The sequence below is a fragment of the Vulpes vulpes genome, chromosome 13, assembly GCF_048418805.1.
Source record: "Vulpes vulpes isolate BD-2025 chromosome 13, VulVul3, whole genome shotgun sequence".
Lineage (NCBI taxonomy): Eukaryota > Metazoa > Chordata > Mammalia > Carnivora > Canidae > Vulpes > Vulpes vulpes.
In genome coordinates this window covers 60,682,482-60,696,070 of record NC_132792.1, presented here as the reverse complement: position 1 = coordinate 60,696,070, position 13,589 = coordinate 60,682,482, and the positions used below count along the sequence as shown (strand labels likewise).

The 13,589-nt window shown below is 44.5% G+C and overlaps 1 protein-coding gene across 27 annotated transcripts in view; it reads left to right on the top strand.

Moving 5' to 3' along the window:
• Positions 1-13,589, top strand: part of SULF1 (sulfatase 1) — a 175,407-nt gene that overhangs the window by 22,694 nt on the left and 139,124 nt on the right. For 9 of the 27 annotated variants that reach the window (XM_072734577.1, XM_072734568.1, XM_072734570.1 and 6 more), the window contains one exon: positions 11,210-11,304. The exons of 7 other annotated variants lie outside the window; for them this stretch is intronic. The gene's annotated coding sequence lies outside the window, so the exon portion shown is untranslated. Of the gene's footprint in view, positions 1-770; positions 1,025-1,596; positions 1,896-10,181; positions 10,411-11,209; positions 11,305-13,589 lie in introns of those variants that run through there. 11 more of the 27 variants (XM_072734589.1, XM_072734571.1, XM_072734561.1 and 8 more) reach the window with 7 other exon arrangements.

The window sequence follows — 13,589 nt, the reverse complement described above, 5'->3', positions numbered from 1 at the left end:
TCTAAATGTGCAGTAGCAGAGGCTCAGTAGACTCCAGCCATCCGGTTATCCTCATGAACTTACATCCAGGAGGAAGCTGACTCAAGTCAAGTTTGGAGGTGCCCTTCTCCATTCTATAAAGCTTTCTATATAGCTGTTCTTTTTAAAATTTATGAAAAGTTCCAAACATGCACCCCCACCAGCGTATGGCCCACCTCCATCATCAATACTTCACCACCAGGTTGGCAGCACTCACCTGAGCCTGCAGCTTAGACCCAGCCCCTTTCACTCCAAGACTGACCCCCAGGTAAGATCACATCTGCCGTCAGCTAAAGGCAGTACACGCTTGGGGACAACTGGGGGGCTCATCCGGTTAGGCCTCTGCCTTCGGGTCAGTTTAGGATCCCCAGGTCCTGGGATCAAGTCTGGGATCAGCTCCCTGCTCAGTGGGGAGCCTTCTTCTCTCTCTGCCTCTGCTACTCCCCCCTGCTTATGCATATCTGCTAGCTCTCTCTCTCTCATTCTCTCTCTGACAAATAAATGCATAAAATCTTTAGAAATATATATATATGTTTAAAAAATAAATGAATAAATTCAGGATACACTCATTAAGTGCCTGCTTTATGCGGGCCCCTTCCTTGTCCCATCGGCTGGATGTGGGAAACCTATGAAGGCACATGGCACGCGCGAGGGATTACAGCAGAGGCACAATCAGCAGAGAGAGAAGAGAGGGGGGAATTTGGGAAGGATTTCGCGGGGAAGTTGGGATTTAACTAACCCGGAGTGCAGACATTCCAGGCTGAGGAGGAGGATGTGAGTAAGGCTGGGAAGTGAGGGAACCAGAGGCCGCCTTTAGCGTGTGATTCATATTCTAATGTGCTGGGGTAGGTGAGGCCGAGGGCGGCCTGGGAAGTCGGTAATGAGCTTGGAGACACCTAGAAGTCTTGCAAACCGGGATGAGAGAGTTCCTCGGGCCGTGGGGAGTTGCTGGGCAGCAGCGCCCCGGGAACGGGGCAGGACCAGCCCCGTCTCCAGAACAGAGGAGGTAGCAAGTTGGGGAGCGGAGGGGAGCGGGGAGGACTGATGCTCGGTGGCTCAGAGCTGGGGGCTGGGGCTGGGGGTGCGGGGGGACCCCCAGGCTCGGTCTCCTGCTCCCACGGAGGAAAGCCCGAGGCCCCTGGAGACTGCAACTCGAGGCTTCGAAGAGAGGGTTCAGGGGACCCGCTGCCGCAGCCGTCCTGGGGGCAGCAGGAGCCCGGGGCGGGAGAGGAGCGAGCAGAAGCAGCACCTGGGCCGAGGCTCAGAAGCAGCCGCGTTCACCGAGCGCTGGGTCCCTCCAGTACCACCTCCGCCCGGGCGCTGCGCCCCCCCCGCCTCCGGCCGCGGCTCGCTGCTGGTTTGCCGAGGTTTGCCGAGGTTTGCCGAGGTTTGCATACGCATCTTGAGTTGCCCTTTTTTTTTTTTCCCTCCCAGTCCGCTCAGCAGTGTCCCGAAATTCACCCCCAGCGTAACTTCTGCCTCTGCTCCTCCTCTTCTTGGAACTGCCTTTTGTTTGTCTGGCAGCCTTGGGTCCAGGGGGTGTGCGATGATGAGAGTTCGCGGGGCTTATATAACCCTCCTCGCCCCGCGAGCCCTTCGCGGACGGCCCCTCATGACTCGGGGCCGCTGTCCGGCCGGGCGGCTGCGGCGGCGCAGAGCGGACCCCAGCCCAGGCGCGCAGGCCCCGGGGCGGGCGGCGCGGGTCAGAGGCCGGGCCTCCCTGCCTCCCCGCGCCTCGGAGGTCAGGGCGGCGGGGGGACGATGCCCCTCGGCCTCCGGGGCAGGAAGGAAGCCCCGCTGCCACCTTGTCTCCGCTCCTCCGCACGCTGCCAGCTCCCAGGGCTGGCTCTCTGGAGGGGACCTTGAAGGCGGCGCCTGTGAGTATGATGCTCTGCTTTTCCTGTAGGAAGGAAGGAAACCAACTTTCCTCCCCGCCCTGCCCTCGCCCGTTGGGTGCTATCTAGTCCTGAGAAGCGTTCCCCCCGCCGGGATTCGTGGGTGATGGAAAGTTGTGTCTCTGGCCAAAGTCCTCCACCCAGTTGAGCCCCTCCTAGAAGCACCGGGAGGGGAAGGAGGTTTGAGTCGATAATTCGCTTAACAGAAGAGCACCCGGGCCAGGTGCTGAAATTGGCCCCTTTCGCCGGGTCCTGGCGGCTTCTGACTGTTGGGGCACCACCTCGTCACCCCAGGCAGGAGTCCTGGCTGTTCACCTGGCCTGTGGCAAGCCCAGAAGATGGCAGGACTTAAACCTTCAGTTCTGCAGCTTGCAGCGCTCCCGGTTTCAGACAAATGTAATTGTTGGCAGTTCCTCTCCACACTATGAAATGAATCCCATCGTTCGGTGTCGGCTTGAGACCTGCACGGGCTTGTGTAAACTCTGCAAAACACTTTGGCTGTAGTGGACACGCGAATCGTTAGGGAGTTCTTCCCTGCAGAGCTGAAGGGTTCAAATATTCAAGGAACATGGGCACTAACTTCTTTTTTTTTAATTTATTTATGATAGTCACACACACAGAGAGAGAGAGACAGGCAGAGACACAGGCAGAGGGAGAAGCAGGCTCCATGCACCGGGAGCCCGACGTGGGATTCGATCCCGGGTCTCCAGGATCGCGCCCTGGGCCAAAGGCAGGCACCAAACCGCTGCGCCACCCAGGGATCCCGGGCACTAACTTCTTAAGTCCTGGACGAAACCAAAGCACCGTCATGATACTGTGTTTTGGTAAAGAATGCTGAATTAACACAGTATTTTTCTCCGGGCTGATGCTCATTGCTTTGAGAAATGGTCTTTCAACAAAAAGTGAATTTAAAACCCGAGAATAACAGTAAGGAAGGTACAGTTTCTGAACTTGAAGTTCTGTTTTGGGTAGTTGTACAACTTACATTTACAAAACCATGATTATAATTTGGTGCACTGTGGCATATAGAAAATCACTGTCCTTACTCAGGTAAGAAAGCTAAGAAATGGGGATCCCTGGGTGGCCCAGTGGTTTAGCACCTGCCCTCGGCCCAGGGCATGATCCTGGGGTCCCGGGATCGAGTCCCACATCAGGCTCCCTGCATGGAGCCTGCTTCTCCCTCTGCCTGTGTCTCTGCCTCTCTCTCTCTGTGTGTCTCATGAATAAATAAATAAAATCCTTAAAAAAAATTTTTTTTAAAAGAAAGCTAAGAAATACAAAATGACAAGACCTCTCACTTTTAGTGCCGTAAGTACTCTGATGAATCCACTGAGCTGCATTGTCTTTATCTTTAGGCAAGCAGATGTAAAAACCACATACAATGAGCATGTACAGATGCATGTGTTTGTGTTTACATGTTTAGACGTACAAATGCGTGTGAGAGTTCAGGATACTTAAATACACACTTACACACACATATGGCCTCACATTTGTTGTATCTATGTAGTGCCCAGAATTTTGTGTGATATAATATCCAACATGGGCCACGTGGAAAGATTTCATATCAAATTTCAGAATGCAATAGAATTATTCAGTAAACATAGGAAACATCCTTTAGAATTATGTCTATTTTAAAGGATCGCTCTAAATGACATTTCCACTTAGAATTCTCTGTGGCTTCCAAGAAATTCTAAGGCGTAATTAAAGCTGAAAATGAGACTGGATTCTAGTTGCTTCTACCCCTAAATTTAAAAGTGATCTGTCAACACTAACTTCTATATGCTAGTTAATTTAATTACAAAGATCAGCCACATAATCTCAACATTAGCTTCAAAGGCATACTCGGTCATAGTAGAAAGAATACAAACCATGATGGGGTCCAGATTTGAGGTTTGCTTTTGCCATTACCTGGTTATAAGACCAACAGCAGGATCTTTAAGCTTTGTGGCCTTAGGTTTCACATTTGTAAAATATGACCACTTCTACTGCCCCCAAAGACTGGATTCTTGAAAGCACTGAAAGGAGATCATAGATGTGAACTACTTCATACAGTGTTGGGAAAGAGTGGGGTTTCCATCCATTTTAGGACTTTTCCATTTACTCTATTTTTTCATCTTTGATTCAATCCATTCATTTATTGAGCATCTACTATGTGTTCCATGCTATGCTGAGGACTAGGGATGCAAACTCTGCCCTGGAAGAGTTTATAGTCTGAAGGGACAGTTCGAAACGACAGATAATTTTCCTAACAGTGCACTACCTGCAAAAACAGAAGTGCTTTTTAGATTAAGTGACAGAATTGAAGCCAGAGTGATTACCTCTGCCTAGTGTCCATCAAAGGATGACAAAGATGACAGTGATTGCGTGAGTTTTAAAGCATCAGCCAGCAGGTGTGAAAGGATCTTGCTGAAGAGGAGGATTAGAGAAAAGAATGTGTGAGAAAGCCTGGGGTTGGTGCTCGAGTGTAGAATCTATGAGGGGCTGGAGATTTAGTCTGGGGCCCAACCATGACTACTCCGGTGCCTCATGCTGAGGTGTTTAGACCTATTACTCTAGGAAAACTCAAACTCCTGCATGGACCTGCTCGTGATCTGAAAAAAGTCTGTTTTATAGGATCATATCGATATAAAAAGCTTGGGCTGAAACGTAAACCAACTGCATCATTAAGACACTGTTTGGTTTAAGAGACGAATGTATTTATTGGTAGCAAACCCATCCCAATGATGGAAGCATGGCACTTAACTCACCGGCACCCGCATTGTCAGGGTGACCCTCTAATCAATGGAATCGATGGAGGACTTTGCACGGGGAGAAGGAGGCAGAGAGTAGATACGATTTTTGTTTTAGGAAGGTTTTACATACAGCATCTAGTATCCAGTACGCAATGGGGGTTGGGCAAAGCCGGAGTGGGGGTGGTAAACTAGGAGACAGGTTCAAAGACTATTGTAGTGTACAGTGAGAAATGCTGAGGTCCCGAGCAGTGCAGGTGGACGGCAGGGCCAGATACCAGAAAGATTTAAAAGGTAGGACATTCTCGACTTGGGGGCTGAATGAGAGAATGAAAGGAAAAAGGAAAAGTCTCTATTAACTTGGGGCTCAACTGGGTAGCTACAGTGGAATACCATAAAACAAGAGGAGGCACAACTTTATAACAGAAAATTGAGTTCTTGGCTGGGAGGGATGTTGAGCTGAAGTGTCAGTAAGAAGGTAGACTGCAACATCGAGTAAAAATAAAATCAAAAAAGTGTTTTTAAGAAGTAGAAAATTGCCAGATTTGTGGGAAGGGGATTTTTAAGCTCTCCCTATTATGCTCGATGCCCCCAAGAAATGTCAATATCTGGGCTTACTGGGCTCTGAGCTTTCATCTCGCATCCCTGCTGTTGAGCGGATTGTTTTTCCATTAACTTTTCAACAGGAAGGCCATGTCTAGGGCAGTCTTGCCAATAGCCATGCATACCCTTTAAAAAGACTAATTTGTACTTCCTCTGAGCCTTCAGCAATTAGGAGAGACTAGGAAAAAAGATCTGTGGGCTAGTGGAATACTTATTGAGGAAGAGCACATATTTACAAAGAATATTTAATCATGAAGAAGCAGCCCTTCCTCAGCAGACATTTCCATGAATTAGGGGATGCTCTCAGAGACTAAAGAAAAGGAGGTCATTTCTAAGACTAAGGCAAAGTTGATGATTTCCCATCTGGCCATTACTGAGCCTACAACCATCTCCTTCTTCCCTGTGACAGGCAAGTTCCTCCCATGTGCTTGAATGGTACATAATTGGAAAGGAGGGGTGAGTAACATTTGTGAATTTTTAAAAAATGACAACTGGAGGAATTTTAGCATTTAGAGTGAATCGAAAACAATCTGATTAGCAGACAGGAAGCTGTGACTTTTTAAATCTTTGAGGTCTGATTACTTGATAACCTCAGTTTTCTTATACCTTTCACCCTTGCTGCACTCAGCACTTAATCTTCTGTGGCAAAGCCTCGATCGGATTTCCTGCATTTCAGAGTGCCTTCCCCACCTGAACACTTCAGAGCAAATACCAGTTATTATGAAGGGGGCTTAGCCCCAGACTTTATGACTAGTCTCACAAAGTCATATAATATTTCTTTCTGGAAAGTAAACCGTATCAACATATTTAAAAACAGATTTAAGAAGCTGTTTCCACTTGTAAATATAAAGTTTATCGCTCATCAGAAAGATAGTATTTGGTTATGAGCTAAATTCCATCTGGCATCTGATAGTTCACTTCAAAATTCCCCAAACTTCAGAAATTATTTTGGGCGTTTGAGATCATGAAATAGGTTTCTATTTTTACCAAAATGTTTCCGCCATAAAAAAAAAAGAAAAGAAAAGAAAAAAAAAAAGAAAAAGAAAAAGAAAAGGGAGAAGTTCCAGAAAGGAACTGTTACTGTATCATTTATACAAAATAATCACCATATATATTATATTTTAGAATGAGATGAACTTGCATCATGGGAAAGTTTATTATGGAAAGAAGGAGCGAGATCTATTTGGGGAAATTCCCATTAGCACAATAGAAAGTATGAGGAATATACTGAGCTTCCATATATGGTGCTGGTCATTCCACATGTAGGTTACTCAAGCCATTTAAAGCCTTGGCTTCATGAGCAAGTGCTACACTCTTCACAATCTTTTTGGGTTTGCTGACAGAATGATTTACTCCAGACGGGGTGCTGGGGAGCCACTGTTGCTCTCCTGCGCAGTGTTTGAAGAGTGGGCTAGGGCACAGCTGTGCAGTCCCCCCAGACACCTGAGTGCAGAATATTGCTGAATGTTGCTTCATTTCTGTGCCGTTCGGAAAGCTGGAAGCTCCCCAACTCTCTCTTGGGTTTGGCTTCCTGTTCACATGTTTTCTGGTCTCATGTCATTGTGCATGAAGTAATAGTCCCACATGCGAGCACCATTCACAATGGCGAGATTTGTGTGGTTCAGTGCAAGTTTTCTAATGAGGACATTTTGGGCCTTCCAGCAACTCCTTAGGGAAAGCCGTTTGGAGCTGTTATTACTTTCCAAGGCAGAGCAAGCAAAGACAGAATGCACTCCTGCAACAAGACGAAAAGCCACTCTTAAGGAGAAATTAAAGGACAACTGCCTAAGAAAACGAAGCATTTACCTTACACGTCCACCTCAGTGTGTATGTGCGTACTGTGCAGGGAAGTGCCTCCAGTTCACCGTTTAAAAACATCAGTTACCGTTTCAGCGTCTCACTATGAATGGTGCTAGTGTTTGCCACCGAGGGCTGTTACTTTAATGACATTTCTCTGCAGCAAAATCGGATGAGTTTACGAAGTTTGAGAGCCAGGAAATGCAGCTCAGTTTCTGAACAACTGAAAGCCGAGAGAGTTAAGTTCGATCGTCTACTTGCTTTATAGCACGGATTCATGAGTGCTAAGTACAGCAGCGCTCATACAAACCAAACGTTTTTTTTTTTTTTAATTTTTATTTATTTATGATAGTCACAGAGAGACAGAGAGAGAGAGAGAGAGAGAGAGAGAGGGACACAGGTAGAGGGAGAAGCAGGCTCCATGCACCGGGAGCCCGACGTGGGATTCGATCCTGGGTCTCCAGGATCGCGCCCTGGGCCAAAGGCAGGCGCCAAACCGCTGCGCCACCCAGGGATCCCACAAACCAAACTTTTAAAGTACAGCCCTGAAACTATCAAGCTCAAACTTCCCAGTATGCTATCAGCAGGTGAAATTCTGATGCACACCCACACCTATTTGTAGATGTTATTGTCAAATTAATAGGCGTACGTGCCAACGTTTTCGAGAATTTTAGAGCAGAAAGGGATTTTTTTTTTTTAAGATTTTATTTATTTATTCATGAGAGACAGAGAGAGAGAGAGAGGCAGAGACCTAGGCAGAGGGAGAAGCAGGCTCCATGCGGGGAGCCTGATGTGGGACTCGATCCGGGGACCATGGGATCACCCCTGAGCCGAAGGCAGATGCTCAACCGCTGAGCCACCCAGGTGTCCCCAGAAAGGGATTTTGAATGTCCTCCAATCTTATCTGTGTACTTTCCAGAGAAACTGAGATTCATATGAGTGCTCTCTTTCTTGCTCTCTCTCTCTCTCTCTCTCCCCACATGCGTTTGCGCAAGACACATCTGAGTCTTGTGCTAAGTCATTGCTTACAGAAAAAATTGTAAATCTGGCTTAAGAAAAAGGGAGGGCAAAATGACCCAGAGCCAGGCCAGTGATCCCCTGCTTCATTCAAGTTTGTGTGTCCCAGCTTCAGCGCCGAGTGGACCAACAATCTATCCTTGCTTCAGGAGCCATTCAGGGTCTCAGATTAGATATTTTTTACCAAAGCTTGAATAAACTCCAAAGCAAACCCAGGACCAATATGTGACTCAGATCCTGACATGAAGGGATGCTCCATCAAGGTGCATGGTACTAACCCGTGGCCACATTATTGATTAGAGTATGAGATGTAGACGGAGCCTCAAGTATAACCCTCATGCTTAGCGATCCTAAAACCTGATCGTGAAATGAGCCCTTCACTCATATAAGCAGCAGTGACAACAGTGGGGACTGTATAACTAAATGCCACATTGTGGCACAGATTTTTAAGTGTTGGAGTGCTGGTGAAAGAAATGAAAACGAAGGTTGTCAGGAAATGTCAGAATTTTAGTGGATCCCAGAGAGGCACTTAGAATTTGAATGCATGGAGCCAATAATGGTGGACTTTTCTAGGTAAAGAACAGCGAAATGGAAGTGTAAATAGAGTCTCACGGCAGGAGGAGAGGAGAGGAGGAAGAGGGATAGGGGGGAGAACCCTGAGGAAGCTAGGCTGGTGGGTCCTCTCCTATAGCATTTCACAGCCTGACCAATGGACCACAGAGCCCCCAGTATTGGCTTATATTATTATTCTACTAAAATGTCACTGAAATATGTACCCTAAAAAACATAGGTACAAATGACTTAAATTATACTTGTATGACTGTACATCCCTAATAATAGCATTATATTTAGATCATTGAAAACCCAAAAGAAATTGCTTATTAAATATGAATAAAACCATAAACCAATAATATTCTCTTTAATATTAATTTTCTTTGCCAGATGATGCTGTTTTGCTGAAATTAAAGAATAAGTTTGTTTAAGCAAGTGTTCATTGATGAAATTGTTAAAAAAAAAAGGCAAACTTTTAAAAAGATTTTATTTATTTGAGAGAGAGAGAGAGAGAGCACGAGGGGGGCAGGCAGAGGGAGAGGGAGAAGCAGACTCCCCAATGAACAAGGGGCCCTACAGGGTCCCCATCTCAGGATCCTGGGATCATGACCTGAGCCAAAGGCAGATGCTCTGCCGACTGAGCCACTCAGGTGCCCCCATTTGCCTCTCGTGGGCACATACTTACCAGCCAGGTATTGAGGCTGCCTCTCTTCTTCCTCTAATAGCTTATGCAATTAAATTGTTACATTATTCTCCCACACATTATCATTTTAATGACGACAAATCAGAACCCTCGTTTATAAAATTTATGAAAACTCTGGTTTCGTTCCATTAAAATATCTTTAGATTGCAAGTTACCACTGCAAAGGCAATTGTATCTTTATCACAGGCTAAAAAAAAGAGAGAAAAAATTTTACCCCAAGTAATAATAATTGCCAGTTTAATGTGTGCTTATGTTGGGCCATGAACCCCTTTCAGTTCTTTACATGGATGCTAGCATGTCATCCTCACATGAACCGTATGGGTTAGATACTATCCTCAATCCTCATTTTTCAGAGGATCCTGAGGCACAGAGAAATTAAGTAATTCACTCAAGGTCACATAGCCAGTGAATGCTGTAGCCTGGAATGCAGGCATCTGATTCCAGTAGTTTATTCAGAATGACTACAAAAAGGGTGTTCTTTGGCATTGGGCTATGCCAGCATAACCACAGCCAGATACTTAACAGTTTACACTCCTGTGTAAACTCTTACTTCAGGAGATCACAAGGTGTCATGCATAATTATAAACATAAACATTCACATGTCCTCTAGGAACATGTTTAAAAAGTAGACATCTTTGTGATGCTTATAATAATTTTCAATAGTATCAGAGACATGGAAACAGAGACTGTAAAAGTTGTCCTGGAGCTCACCAACTCCCAGGATGGGAAGCACAGGAGAACAGTCAAAAGGTCAACTGGGTTGGGTGTGCCAGATTAGGGAGGGTGGCGTAAATGGGTGGAGGAGTTGAGCCTCTGTCAGGAATGGAAAGAGACATGATAAGGGTGGCGTGGGAGGAAGGGTCCTGCGGCAATAGGCCAGCACCAGAGAGGCCCTACTGCAGCAACCTCCCTATAAGAATGAAGCTTCCAGAACAGAGCAAAGGACCAGGTACTGCCGACACTTAACCTGAATCACCAGGGCCAGTTCAGATCCAGAAGAGATTCCAGGTCTATTTTATTGAGGGAAATAATCTATATCCATTACCTCTGAGATTCCCCTCTGCATGTATCGACAATTGTTTTTGCCAATGAAGAGGTAAGAAAGCTCCACATGAAATGTTTTAATATTTATGCTGCAAGAGAAATCCTTTTAAAGGTAAAGGAAATTGAGGGTTGTTAAATTGTGCATATTGTTTTCCTATCCTTTTATATTTCTGATAACTTATATTTTCTTACAAGATATATATTTTTTCTACTTCCTCTTCTATACTATATATCAGATAATGTATACATGTTAAAATGTGCTATTGATGGCAGCAAGATTGCATTATCAGGTACTTACTGAGTTAATGTGGGTGTTTCCTTTAATCAAAGTATTTAAGTTGATTTTAGTTACATTTTTCAACTGCCTAAAATGCAGAATAGAAACAAATTTAACCGCTTCTAAATGCTTACTTTGCTACTCATCAAATAACAGCTTGCAGCAGGCTTTTAGGAGATTTTATGAGTCAGGACATTTTCCTTTCAAACAGGTGTCATAACCTGAAATTTGATGTCACTCAACTTTTAAACTTGGAACACTTTGTAAACTTTTAAAAAGAAATTCTTCTTTATTAGTTTTAGGAAATCCAGTCAAAGAATAATATGAAATGAATCTAAGGGAAAGTCTCTCTGAAGAGAGAGACGAATGGAAACTCCTACAGAAGCACTGAATTACCCACCATATTTCAAAGTCTCTCGCAAGTGATTGTAAGAAAAGCAGGGTGGATAAAATTTGAAGCATATTATTCCTAATGATGTTCCCCCTTTGAAGTTGTGAAAGGGCGCCATCGGAAAGATGAGAGCGGCCACTGATAAAATGCAACTGAGGGCACATTTGCTCTCCTCCATTGTAGGTGCTGACGGCCACCCACCACCGTCTGAAGAAGGCGATTTTGGCGGATGACATGCAGGTTCTCCAAGACAGAGTAATTGCAGAAAATCTTCAAAGGTACTCTATCAAACATTTATCTCTTGATTAATTAAACCAAGGCGCTAATTAAACCTGCACACCCCATGTCACTTGAAAAGGGGCTGTTCCATGGATGGGGAATAATTGTAAGAAACTGAAAAGTCCTGCACCTCCCTGTAGCATTTTCATCCTCCCTGGCTGAGAGAGCTAAAAGGAGCCTTCAATGTGATCGAGCCATTTCATGAAATTAGTCTTCAGGGATGGCCAAAGAACCATCTGAATTAAGAGTATCCAAAGAATTAGGGGCGCCCAGCTAGCTCAGTCAGTAGAGCCTGTGACTCTTGATCTTGGGGTTGTGGGTTTGAGCCCCACATTGGGTGTAAAGATTACTGAAAGAAAGAAGGAAAGAAAGAATCATAGAGCTTTATTAACATGTCATGAGCTGTTAGGGAGCTCAGGGGAATTAGAGGCAGTGAATGGCAGGCCTGCTACACCCAGCCATCCAGTCTCAGGTGAAAACTTCAGGTATCAACTGTCGTGTTCATAGATCTGCCTTGACACTTTCTTGCCTTGGCCAAGTAAATATTAGTGCCAGAGTGTTGTGGGGCCAGGAAGAGTTACAGAGACACACCTAAGCAATACAACCTTGGTTGCCAAAATATTCTTAGGGGTGTTGATTCATGTGAGTTTACAGCCCCATGTGTCTGTCTTTCTCAAATATCAACATTGAAATGTGTTCCCTTCTACCCCAACCAAACTAATGCAATGGAAACTGTTGAGTTCCTACTGCTTTCAAATTGCAGCTTTTCAAAATCATTACCCTTCCTTCGCTTGTTTTTCATCCAACATCCTGTGTTGGTCCAGGTTGTCTTGGATAAAGTCCTCTAATCACCAAAAAGTTTGTGGGAAGAAAAAGTTTGTGAACCTCATACAAACAATGAAATCTTCAACAGGCCTGGCCTGAATTGAGGATTGATTTATCCAGCTTCTCTTTCTAATACTTACAGAAGTAAGCATTGTGTCCACACTACAAATGGCAAGTTTAGTAGGGAAGTATCTGGAAGTGTATAGAAGTCTGGGGTTAGTTCCTTAACAGAAAATCATGAATATTGCTATTTTTTTTCCTGTAATTCTCAGTGTTTTGTGCATAGATGAGCTAGGGTATCACCAGAAATTTATTGGAAGCTGGTTATCCACAAGCTAAATAAAAAATAAGAGGAAACAAGTTGAAATTTAGGTCTCCTTCCTTCAAAACTTCAACCAGGAGAGGAAATATTGCAAAACAGAAACTAAAAAAAGATATCTGGTTAGAAATTAATTCAATAAACAGTAGAACTGTGACTATTTAAGAGTTCTTCATCTTCTTGAGTCAGTTCTCCATTTAAGGGGTAATTTAATCACTTTAAGCATTATATCCTTTTTATTTTTCAGCATATTCTTATTATGAGAAAACAGAAGTACATTTAATATTGGATCAAGTTAGAAGCACTTGGTCACATTTGACACACAAGACACTTCTTAAAATTCTGTAGGTCTCCTATGAGAGAAGTTTCCAGTCTTTTTCTGTCTTTGGACTGGAAAATTCCGATTCAAAGTCTGACCAATTGCTAGCTTCAAAATCTCTGCCCTTCCTCATCCATCACTTGAGCTGGATTCGATAGGCAGCTGAGTCACTTTTCACCACCACATCTGTACTCCCAGATCCACAGTCTTCCCATCTGGTAAATTTTGTAGCAAGAAATGAGTCCTTTCTGTGTTTGCTCAGACAGGTTTATAAAATAAGGACCACTTTAATGAGCCTTAGAGCTTCAAAATGCTGCCCTGTGCACTTTTGATCGCCTCTCTGCTCCTGTCATCTGAATATAAAGTTCTCTCATTTAATATTTTTCCAGCTTTAAGAACTGCTTACCTGCAGTTCATTGAGTTGGCATCACCTCCAAAATAACACAAGAGACAGAACCAGGAGATGTTATAAGCAAAACTCAGAAGCTGCCTAAGCATCTCCTGATTGTCCAATTGCCAGAAGACTCTCTCTTGGTCCAAGGAGAGATGGATTGTATTCACATACAATAAGACAACAAAAGGATAATTAAATTTCACAGCTTGGGGGAGATTTTGAGGGTTCTTGTCAAAAATGTTCACACCTGTGGAACAGACTGTTATTTTTTGTGAAGCCTGGTTTTCAGCTTGAAATACACCTGCCAAAATCTGAATGGCCGCTATTGTACCTTCTGGACTCAAAAAATGCTCTGTCAGACAAGGTTTGGGGCACACAGATGGGATAGCTTAGAACAGCGACTGTGTTGTTTGTAAGGAAATTAAGA